The following is a 13116-nucleotide window of genomic DNA, read 5'->3' as shown; positions in this document are numbered from 1 at the left end:
TTGTTTCCTGCAGGACTGAATACCTTAGAACCAAATCTTGCATATAACATGGTTTGTTATATGCAGGCTGATAAGGGCAAGAATGGCATAGAAACATTATAAGGTCAATGCATGAAGGACTATTTAATTTACAACTTTATATAATATGAGGAAATCCGGCGGCAACTAATATAAGGTCATAGTGTGCTAACGGGATATGGTATTAAATTTAAATTTAAGGTCGTGAAGATTTTAATGACAACTACCCATAATCCCATAATGTATATAAATACTTGAAATTGACAGTGTTTTCAACTTCGATGCTGTCATCGCAGTTTCACTATTCCACTTGAATTTTACCTTCTCCATGTTTTTAATGATCGGGAATTTCAAAGTATTCCACATACTAAATTTTTGAATTCGTTTTTGAATACCTTTACCAGGCTTATCTCTCTGCTTTGATGTCGGATAGGTAGAGATAGTTAAACAAATGATACATGAAAGAATAACAAATAGAGTTTTCAGTATGGTGCAACGATATCGTATAAATACATACTGCTCTCTTATACTACTCATTTTATAAATAAATATAATTATATATTTCAAGTACTAATTTAATATGAGCTAAAAAAATCAAATTTGGTGCAAATTTATTTTAGAGTTAAAAAAAAAAATGTAATTTTTTATTGCTTAAATTATATTTTTGTTACAACTAATTAAACATGTATAGCATATTCTTTGTTATTATAGTTTACATTTCTTTTTTATTTAGAGAATATTTTATTTTATTTTAAGAAAGACAAGTGTGAAATCCAAATTGAACACACATATTTACACATCACTTTCACACTAAACTAAGTTTCAAATCCAAATTAATCACACACATATTTACACATCACTTTCACACTAAACTATATAATTATTCTACATAGCATCCATAAATTAAAAAAAAAAAACATACCATGGTGTTATGGTGTTAGCTATTTCAGTATATAAAAAATTATAAATAAAACACTCACAAATTGATATCAGATTTGGTCATGCTCCTACCCAACAATATCATATATGCATATGCACCACTCTCTTATACCACCCACTGGCAGATAGCATCTCTGGTAAAGACATATATCATTGTGTTATGTGTTTTAGTATATAGCACGTTATAAAGAAAACTCTCATAAAGTATACTTTATTAGTTATGGTGATGTACTTAGTGTTTAAAATTATGTCTTTATTAGTTATGGTGATGTACTTAGTGTTTAAAATTATGTATTTAGTATTTAAAAAATATGTTTAATTAGTGGATTTCATATTAATTTTAATAATTTTTAGAATTTTAATTTAGTTATTAATAATAATATAAATTTATAAAATTTATTTTAATTAACAATAATTATTAGATAAATAGTAGAGATTTAATTTTTATAAAATATTTTAAAATATTTTGAATAGTAGTAATTGACTAAAGAAAACTTTTATAAAATAATATTAGTTTTAGTTATGTACTTAATGTTTAAAAAATATGGGTAACAAGTGGATCTCATACTAATTTTAATAAGTTTATAAAATTTTAATTTAATTACCAATAATTATTACAGAACTCTATGAAATATAAATTTAATTATCAATAATTATTAGATAGATGGTAGGAATTTAATTCTCATGGAATATTTTAAATATTAGTAACAAATAAAAGAAAGAGAGTTATCTCAAAAGCAACTATGACTTATTTAATTTTTTAATTAAAAAAAGATCACATAAATATGAATTATGATTTTTGGGGCATATGGTATTGGCTCATTGTACTATAAAAACATGTTAAAGTGGAGCTAAGCTAAATGGTCTAACATTATGTCACAAGTTTTTTATTATATATGCTAAACTCATATTTTAGTTAAGTTTTTATAATTAATAACATATATTCCGGAATCGACCATCCGCCCCTCGGCCGCCCGTGGTGGCGCGGCGGTGGGCGGAGTGCCCTGCATGCAGGCCACTCCGCCCACCGCCGTGCCACCACAGGCGGTCGGGGGGCAGATGGCCACCAATTTTTTTTTTTTTTAATTAAAAAAAAAATATATATATTAACTTTTAAATTTTTTTTAAATAATATTTTTTTTTAATTTTAAATTAAAAAAAAATAAGTTTGTTTTAAATTGGTTTGTGATTTTATCATAATTTTTTTTAATAAAAAAAATTTGTTAAAAAAATGTAAATTTTTATTTTTATTTTTGTGTTTTTTTTTTAAAAGTATAAAATGTAGGTTTAATTTTTTTTTTATTTTTTTTTAAAAGTATAAAATGTAAGTTTAATCATTTGTATTTTTAAATAAAAAAAAATAATAAAAATAAAAATTGTTTAAAAGAAAATCATAATTTTTTTTAATAAAAAAAATAGCTTGTTGAAAAAAAATAATAATAATAATAATTGTTTAAAAAAAAATCATAAGTTTTTTTAATAAAAAAAAAAACTTGTTGAAAAAAAAAATTATATTTTTATTTTTTATTTTTTATTTGTAAATAAAATATATATGTTTAATAAAAAATAATTACACTTTATTTTTTTAAATATAAAATACACATTTTTTTGGTTTTTTTTTTATAATTTAAATTTATTTTTGTTTTTATTTTAATATTAATTTTACCTGTTTTTTAATTTTTTTTTGTTAATTTTCTATTTTTTTTTTTTAAATTAGTCTGTTTTTATTTCTTTTCCCAGTTTTTTCTAATGTTTTTATTTTTTTAATTTCTCTATTTTTACTTAATTTTATATATAAATATATATTTTTTAATTTTGTTTTTTTTTTTCCAATTTCTTTTATGGTTTGCGAGATAATTTTTTTTTTAACATTTTTTGTTTTTTTTTTAATATTAATTTTACTAGTTTTTTTTTAATTTTTTTCGTTAATTTTCTTTCTTTTTTTTAACTAGTTTGTTCTTAATTTTCTTTTTCTTTTTTTTCCTAGTTTTTTCTAATGTTTTTTTTTTTTTATTTCTCAATTTTTACTTACTTAATTTTTTATATATATTTTTTTAATTTTTTTTTTTTCCAAATTCTTTTATGGTTTATGAAATAATTTTTTTTAACAGTTTTTATCTTTTATTTTTGTCTTTTTATATATATTTTTATTTTTGTTTTTTAGAGACAATTATTTCATGTGGATTGAAAATTTAATTAACGATGTATAAATATGTAGAATATCAAAAATAAAAAATATCGACATTCTTCTTTAAATATGCAAATCAATAAAAACCTCATTACAAAAAAAAAAAAAAAATGGAGAAGAAGATCACTTCCAAAATTATTAATTATTTACATTTCATACATTAGAAAATTTAAAGTCAAAAAATAGGTCTTCTAAAAAAAGGGTGTAATGCAGAATAACCACTTTTTAAAATCAGCATGAAAATCACTACCATTCTAAAACGTAATGTACATAAAAAAAATTAAAGTGCCAAAAACTATGCTCTAAACAAAACATGTGTGTTCTGCATCACCCCTTTTCAAAATCGGGTCACTTTTTTGCTATCTCTACAAAACGGGTAACATTATCAGTTCCCGTTTCAAAGTTTACATTGTTAAGTATGACCATTGGGCATTGGGTGTCATTAATTGTTGGTGGTGTATTTTGGGGCTATCGTTGGCAGGTCGGATAGCTGACTGACGTAGGTTCAATCCCCACTGGCCTCTTATTTTCAAATCTAGCAGGGTCAATGTTGGCAGGTATACTGAATTTGTCACGTAGTTTTTTGTTACCAAATTTAGCGAAATGTCATCAAATATAGCTAGACTGCCAAATTTAGCGAAATGTCATCAAATATAGCTAGACTGCCAAAGTTAGCTATGCTCCAAATTTAGTTGGCACTCTACTAAACCCTATCATTAGGTCTAGTTTGACCAGTTATTTGACTGGCCATAACTTGCACATACGAAGTTGGATTGAGGCGTCATCTGCACCGTTGGAATCAGGACAATGAGATTTTCGATTTGTTCTTGGTTTTGATGAGATCAAAAGACTTCAATTTTTGCGCTTCTCTAGAGCCACCTAGATCAGTTTTAGAGGATGAAGCAACATCATCTCATCAAAATTACACAAGCGTAAAAGACAAGACAACATCAAAAGGTGGAGAATTAATTCATGAAGACATGCTCAAGGATATTTCAATACTAATTGAAAATCTCATGTCAAAGGAAGAACACATAGATGAAGATGAGCAAAACTTTTGGAGGAGTGGCTGGCAGAAAATCCAAGTGATAGATATTGCATGGAGGACATAGGTACAATTCAGAGTGATTTTGTTGAATTGTATGAGCATTTGAATTTCCTATAGGAGAGGATAAAAAGCGAAAGACTGCATATTCAACTTGTAAAAACAAGGTTAGAGGTAATAGCATTAAAAAAAATGAGGAGAGCACTACAAAATGTATCAGTGGATTGACAAGAATTGTATAACTCTTTTGATAAAGGAGGATGTGAAACATCTTGAAGACAATGAAAATAGTGAAGTTAATCCAAAGACAAAGGTTGATAAATTGGTTGATGAATTGTGGATGCTATTGAGGAAGACATACACAAGAGGGCACTGCAGACAAAGGAAGAGAGGGAACAAGAAATGCAATTTATTGAAGAACTTTGCATCAACAAAGCAATGGGGCGGCAACATAAAGTGTGGAAGGCTATAGAACTAAAGAGAACATACCATCAAAAAATCAATAGAGTAGATAGGCATCTACAAACTAAATTTTGGAACCTAAGATGACTTCATCAGCATATGAAAGCACGTGGTCACGAGACCATGAAATTTTTTTTCACCTTAGGAGTAATGATGCATGAGCATCTTACCTCCAAGTCAAAATGAATTTTGACTAGACTTAAGGGTCTGCCATTTAACAAGGAAGTTGGTTCCCTTACTAAATGTCATTGCTTAATTATTTGTATTTTTTTATGTCTTATGGAAATATAGAGAAATTGTGAATATTGTAATTAGCTCTACTTTTACGAAGAGATATCGAGAATGTTGAGTGAGTTAGAGATATTTTTGACTTAGCTAGATCTCTTTGAGGACTGGTGGATCTAGAGGATCCTAAAATAGAGGTGTGTTGAGGATTTTGTGGCTCTAAACTAATTGCAGTTCAGAATCCTCTTTCTTATAATTATGTAAAATGAGAAGAAAGGGATGATGTAGAAGAAGTAAGTGAGAGAGGAGTGTCAAGAGAGCTAGCAAAGTAATGCCAAATATGGCCATAAGGCCAAGAGGGCCAATTATATTGTAAATCAAGCCAATGAGAGGTCTCATGTAATGCTGTACAGAATATGTGTGTTTGTCAATAGAAAAAACCATTATGTTTGAGTGTTTTGAATCGAATGTGTTGAAATTTTTTGTTGATTGTGTATAAAAGAGACTTATAGTTTATACTTAAGTGTATATGTGTCACAGGTGTTACACTTGAGCTTGGGATGGATTGCACTTAGAGTGTGTGCACAATAGTACGCAGAGGTTGCAGAGCCATTGTTTAAAGCTCAGGAGGGAGAGCAACCGAGAACAAAATTTAAATATAGTATATAGGGGTAAAAATCCTTTGGATCATAACCAACAAATCAATTTAATCAAAGTGACATTGTTTAGGAAATTAGAATGCACTGTAGAATTGTGGTGATCATGCTGGACTGTAGCATAATCGAAGTTGGTCCATTATGATTAAGATCCTGTAAGCAGAAGGGTTGAAAGAAGAACATAAGCAAGATGACGTAGATTTAGGCTCACGTGGAAGGCATAAAGAGAATGGCCAATGAAAATACAGAGAGAGTGGGCCATATACATATGACGTAATTCTTTAACCTTCTCGAAAGGTTTGAAGGTGTGCTCGTAAAGAAAAGTGCCAAGGTCTGAGTTTGAGGTTATATGCCACGGTCATAAGGTGGCTATTGAAAGTTGCTACGAGAAAGATAAAGGAGCTTTAAATTGACTTTCTCTCGCGTGCTTGGTATAAAGAAGAGTTTGGCCACAATGGTTTGGGCCACGTGCCACTATTCAAGTACTTCAAGGAAATCATAAATTAAATTTTGTTTGATGATTAGGTTATGAGATTAATTTGAAGTTTTAACAATGTATGTAGAGAAAAAGTTTAACATTATTAATCTAATTGGAAATCATCTAGAAATTTCAATGAACAAATATTAGGTACGAAAGCATATGTGATTTTTTTAACAAATGTATACAATTTAAAATATCCATCCGCATCATACCTAAGCCCCAGATGGGTTGCATATAGATGGAGGAAAAAAATGTATATTTTAATTTTAAAATACATTCATAAAATACAAATTTGAGCCCATTTCACTAAAAAAAAAATGCAAAAGATGTTTTTGGATATGAGTAACTTATGAGATTAATTTAAAGTTTTAACAATGTATGTAGATAGATATGGTTCCTAGATACAACCTTTGGAATAGATTAGAAGAGCTAAAGGTTCCTCTCGAGTTGAGATCTGCCACTATAAGGTTATACGAGAATGTAATTACCAAACTAAAGAGCAATGAGGGGTGGTCAAAAGATATTAAGTGTAACATTGGAGTTAAACAAGGTTTCCCCCTCTGCCCTACCTTATTTGGCATTTACATCGATAAGCTCAAAGGTTATTTAGAGGAACCAGGATGTGCTAGCACAATCTTAGTTGGGATAGTCGTCATCTTTCTTCTCTATGTTGACGATATTATTCTTTTCACAAGGTGCCCATCTGATCTTGATAAGCAACTCAGACTTCTTAAGGATTTCTGCTCTATCATGGGTATGACTGTTAACACTGACAAAACAAAAGTTATGATTATCAAATCCAAGAAGGACACTTACACTAATTTTATGTATGACAATAATAACATGGAGGAAGTGTATTCTTACAAGTACCTAGGAATTGATATTCATCACAAGCTCAACTAGAACCATAGCATTGAGGAAAGGATTAATAGGGGGTGGAAAGCTTATTTTAGTCTTGAAAATAATTGTAAAATAGCAAACCTCATAATGTGGGATAAAAATAAGTTCGTCTTTGAAACTTTAGTCACTCCGGTTATCTTATATGGCTGTGACGTTTGGGGTTGCAGCATCCCCAGAGAATCATGGAGAAAGATTGAGAAAATCCAGAAGTGTTTTATAACTTATAACCTAAAAATTAAAAGTAATACAACCTATCTGATTCTCCTTATAGAAGCAGGTCTTTCCCCTATTGAGAGCCTAGCTATGATTAGGTTTATGTTCTACAAGCACAAACTCAATAACATAGATGATCATAGGCTTCCTAAGCTAGCTTTAAATTCCAGCCAAAACCACCTAAGGCTAAGTCGGGGGTGGCATAAAGAGACAAGGGCCTGGTTAAACTATTGGGAGATAAATGAGAATGATGCATTGCAAAACAAAAATAACATTAAAGATATTGTTACTTCTAAGTTCAAAGAAAAAATGTGGTGTGAGAAAGATTTAGCGGCTAAAAGAAAATTAAGTTATTATAAGAAGGTCATCAACCCCACCCTAGAAGATCAAAAGTATCTCTCTATTTTAACTAGCTCAAAGAAGAAAATTAATATAGCAAAGATTAGAACGAATTCTCATGAGCTCCATAGTGAAATAGGTCATTGGGTAGTTCCTAAAACGCCATGGATGGAAAGGATCTGCCATATATGTGAGAATAGGAACATCAAGGATGAAAACAACTTCCTCTTAGAGTGCTCCGCATACAACCACATTAGATCTCAGTTTCACAATATTTGTTACGATACTAACCTTCATAGCCTTTTACAATGTCAAAATTATAGTGAGCTCGAGAGGCTTCTCTCCAAGCTTTTTGAGCATAGGAATAAAATATTAAATCAAAATAAATAAATTGTTTCTTTAGGTTCGATAGACCAATGTTTGGTCTCAGCAGACATTAACCATCATCATCATCATCATCATGTAAAAGCTATCAATTTGAAAATTAAACATGTTCCTATATGTTGCAATTGGTTATGCATATGCTTGTGATATAAGGGGGGCTATCACAACTAACATAGCTTTTGGTTGAATTCAAATCATTGCATAGAAACAAAAGGATAAATATTAGCATTATTAGCAACTTATAATTTTTTAAATTTACCATATAATAAAGTAAAAAAACATTTGGAATCGTGTGATTGAATTCTAATCATTTGGGAAGACAAAATGAACACATTGCAAAAGATGCATTTTGAATATGGAAATTTTATAATATGAATTTGAGAAAATTGAACCATGTTTCCATTCTTTAAAAGTGGGGCTAGGTATATGGTTCTGATATGTACAAAGGCATATGACAATTAATTAAGGGAACAACAATTGATTTAAAAGTGTATATAAGCATGTGATTGTGATATGTATAGCGACATATGATAATTAATGAAGGGAAAGATGATTTAAAGGTGGGGTTAGGTATATGTTTGTGATATGTACGGGGCATATAGCAATTAATCAAATAAAAAGAAATTGATTGTTAAAAATATTTCTTTTATAAACATACTTGGAAAGCAAGTATCATTTTCTTATGTTACTATGAAAAGGGAAATATTATATCAACATAAACTTGTAATAAAAATAGAATCAATTATCAATAACTAGAATCTAATTAAAAATAACTTACAGTTTAAATTCAATTGAAACTCTAATAATTGTGAAGATAACATGGGCACATAGTAATTCTTACCATGTCCCAAAAATATTACTTTAAATGCAATACTCAGTTCAAGTGTGCAGTTGGAACCATTGAGATGTTTTTCACTTCTCAAAATTTGCTTTGCATGCTAACTGATTCTAATACTTTACACCACCATAAATATCTAAGAGTCTTTTGCTACCTACAAAGACATAGCCATAGTTTAGAGTTTCTACTCAATGTTTCATATTAGGTGGTTGAAATAGCTTATAGCCTCTCTTACATGTTTAATTTGAAGTTTGGATTATTCCTTGATTGAAAACAATGGATTCATTTTTCAAATGCATAATTATAATATTGAATTAAATTGCATTATATAAGAATCTGACCTTATAATCTACAAGATTTTCAATAATTTTCTAAAATTTATGCAATATCAGTTATTTAAAAAATTATATTCTAAACACAACATATGATATATGATATTTTAATTGACAAATTTATAATAAATTAAATTATCAACCAATCAAAATTAAAATAATTGAATGCCAATAAATTTAATACTTAAACACCCTAGATATAATACTTTTCCATATCACAAAAAATAAAAATAAAAATAAAATCCAAATAATTTTATATTAGAGATAGCAAAAAAAATCTGGCCAAATAACCTACAATAAATCTATACACATCTAAAATCATTTATCTATCTTTCCGAATTGCTAAATCTAAGAGATATCAAAATAATGTGGCAAAATGAGCCATTATAAATCTATAGACATAATTTCATTTATGTGTTATTGTTATTTATAACAACTTTTCCTCACATTAACTCTTGAAAGAATGTGGGCAGATCTCAAAAGTAAATTGGCAAAATAAATAGGCAGAAATCCATATCTTGTTCAGTAAAACAACTTGGCATCTAATAGGTGCATGCTTGTACTCCTTTAAAAAATGGGTCCATCAGAAGTTCTGCAGCAGAAGGCCTCGCCGGTGCTGCCGCCAGGCATTTTTCAATAAACTGTCTCATTTCTTGATTGGTAACCTTTTCCAATGCTGCAGGCATTTCTTGATTGGTAACCTTTTCCAATGCTGAGGCATTATATCAGAACTCACCTTCTTATAAATTTGAGCAACGCTACGGCATTCACTATAAGGAATTTCTAAAGTAACCATCTCCAGCAAACACATGCAGAAAGAATAAATATATAATCCTCCTCATATAATTCTGGGGCCATGAATTCCGGAGTACCGAGGACAGTGTGTGCACAACGATCATTTCCCAGTGTAGTGGCAAGACCCAGATCCCCAATCTTCAGAACGCCACTATTGCCATTCACAAAAATATTGCTGCAATTTAAATCTCTGTGAATTACACAAGGGTCATGATTATGAAGATAATGCAATCCTCCCAGTATCTGAAGTGCCCAATTCTTCAAAGCCTTCATGGAGACATGACGGTGCTTCTGGCGGTACTCTCTCAGAGTAACTGAGGTACAGACCTCGGTAATGAAATTCACATGACTTGCCTTTCTATCCAGCCATGCATTGTAGAGCATAATTATGTTCTTGTTCCTCAGAGATTTCAACAGACGGACTTCTGCATAGATCCTCTGTATGGAAGCATCATCTAGGTTTTGCAGAGGCACCTTGTTCCAAGCAACCTCAATACCTTCTTTCTGATCAAAAGCTCGGTATACCTTCTTCATGGCACCACGGCCCAGCAAATCTTCATAGCGACCATACCTACCAGTGGGATCCAGTTCCACAAAAGGTTCCCTGTCCTTATCACAGGTGTCATATTCTACACTAGGCATTTCTCTACCTCCGGTAAAGAAAACGCTAGCCCCAGAACTCCAAATTCGGTTCCTCTTCTAATTTGAATTTAATAAACAGAAACCCTTGCAGGGCTATAGGAAGACACATAAATGGAGATTTTCCCTAAATTCGGAAGACGAACAGACAGATAAGACAGAAGACTTTGCTTCCTGTGGGATTACTGACGACACTGACAGCATTTTCGCTCCAGAGATACTGAAAAAACAGAGCCGCCAGATTCAGAAAGCTACCCAATAAATTGAAGTGTAAAAATTAAAATTGCCAGGCAATCTTAAATCAAACCAGGAAATCCAAAACCCTAGTTCTACACAGAAACAAATTCTGTTGGTAGAAAATAAATCTCGTAAAACTATTTTGATAAACAGAATCCTCGAAAAATAAGACTCTGAGCAGAACCATTGCAGTGCAGAGTTCCAAACATAGAGATCAAGAAAAGCAACCTTATAAAAACAAATAGGAGCATGGAGAAAACATACCTGTCTATCTGTAACCACAGAAATCGCTGAGTCTGTTCTCGTTAACCGAATAAATATTTAGGTCGATAACAGGCAGAGCACCCTGAGGATGTGAATAACAGACGTGTATATATATACTTGAGGTTGCGTTTGACCCAGAAATACCAGCTACGCATAAATATCTGTCTGGATAATTATGGGGACTGAATATTCCATAACTGAAAGAGCATTGACACGTTCAGAGTAACTCGATGGTTATGAGCTTTTCCCAACTTCCTGGATTGCTTTGTTTTTTATGTGGTTTATTGCTAGGTTGGTGATAGATTTTGATTTTCATTGAATTATTTTCTTCGATAAAACAAATAGATGAAATAGATGACATTTAGTTTAACTGAGAGATGGAATAGATTGCTCTAGATTGCTCTCATAAAATAAATAAAATTTAGTTTAATCGAGAGATCGTGTTTTTTTAAGAATATATAGATATAGAAGAAATAGATTGCTTTCTTAAAATAAATAAATAAAATTTAGTTGAATTGAGAGAGAGTGTTTTTTAGAATATATAGATATAGATGGAATAGATTGCTCTCCTAAAATAAATAAATAAAAATTAGTTTAATCGAGAGATAGTGTTTTTTTTAGTATATATATATATATATATATATATATAAAAGTAATTTTAATTAAAAATTTGGAAGAAATTTTTAGAAAATTTGTTTAAGTTGTTTAATTTATAGAAATGGAGTGTTTCTAGAGATTTTTATGGTGCTGAATTTATTTATGGATTAAAAAACATATTTTAAATAATAAATAAGTCAATCTGAAAAAAACAATTTCATCTACTAGCTACATTGTGCCTTTATTTAGAGAAAATGTGTAATTATTTTAAATTATTTAAATTTTTACAAAATTGAAAATATTTATTTACACTTTTATAGATTTTATTAGACTTGAAATTGTTGTGTGAAGGCCCCTCCCTTGTCTCACAATGAAAAGAGTTTCATACATCTATTTGATTTTAAAAAATAAATTATTATTGTTATCATTATTATTATAAGTTAATAGAATTTTCTAGATGTTATATGAATACAATGTAATCGAATTTATCACAACCTTAAAGTGGAAAAAAACAAGAAGAGATCATTAATGTTGATGTGATACAACTCTCTTTGTTCTTTAAAAGTTGAACAAAATGTTAGTTGTCATATTTTTTTATGGTTAATTTTAGTTAATTTGTATTGTACATTGCCTAGGTGTACATTTAAACATATAATGTTTGTTAAGATAAGGTATGGTATAACTTCTATGTATTGATGGATATGGATAAGTCGTTTAATCTTGTAACAAACTTTTTTTAATTATTGAAATATAATGATATAGAAAGTGAGAGTTCACATTAGTTTAGGTCTATGATAATAAAAAATAGATAAATAAACAAAATAAAAATTAAAAAATCATGATCTAGGTCGATTTGGAATTGGATGAAATCCCTAAGGATATTTTTCCACCTTTCAAGAATCTTAGATCATGATATAATTGTACTCATGCATAATATTTGTTCTGAAATTCTTATATGATTGTAGTTAAAAAGAAGGCTTGACTACAGCAATGTATCTAGGGATCACTTTCTTAAAGAATATATGGTAGTGTGATGTGGTGATTGTTGGAGATTCTCATTATTATAAGACCATTGAGCCAAAGAAGAGCTCCCTTCATCCCCACCTTCGCTTGCACATTTCAAATATAATCTTACTCCTCCAAGCCTTTGATCAAGCTCACTGCTTTTAGATTAAGTAGAAATAAAACTCTCACATTGATCAAATAGCCTACATACACTGTATTTTTTAATCTCATTGACACAAATTCTCTTCTTTGCATTTTTTTATTTAATACCCAAGGATTTTTCATCTCATTGGAGCATTCATAGCCTAAGTACATCATTTTTCGGACTAGAAATTCATTCCTTAACATCATAATCACTCAACACAACAATAGTTTCCTCATACATTGAAAGGTGAGTTTCCTCATACATTGCACCTTTCATCCCATTTGCCTAACACCATTTCAAAATGAAGAGAAAGTGAGGATGATTTCCACTTAAACTAAGAGGAATTATGAGGAAGAAAGACATCCCCACCAACACAGTGCCCAAAGAGGGATTAGTCAACATATCCAACCTAAG

General features: G+C 30.0%; 1 pseudogene; it reads right to left on the bottom strand.

The window, feature by feature from the left end:
• Positions 1 to 9562: 9562 nt before the first annotated feature.
• On the bottom strand, positions 9563 to 10457 carry LOC149201308 (putative serine/threonine-protein kinase WNK11 pseudogene; annotated as a pseudogene).
• Between the last annotated feature and the right edge of the window lie 2659 nt (positions 10458 to 13116).

This window comes from Pinus tabuliformis, chromosome 2_1 (assembly GCF_031772625.1).
Source record: "Pinus tabuliformis cultivar Carrire ecotype Pingquan chromosome 2_1, CPIR1, whole genome shotgun sequence".
NCBI classification, from domain to species: domain Eukaryota; kingdom Viridiplantae; phylum Streptophyta; class Pinopsida; order Pinales; family Pinaceae; genus Pinus; species Pinus tabuliformis.
The sequence above is the reverse complement of the archived record's forward strand: the minus strand, read 5'-3'. Positions and strand labels throughout refer to the sequence as shown.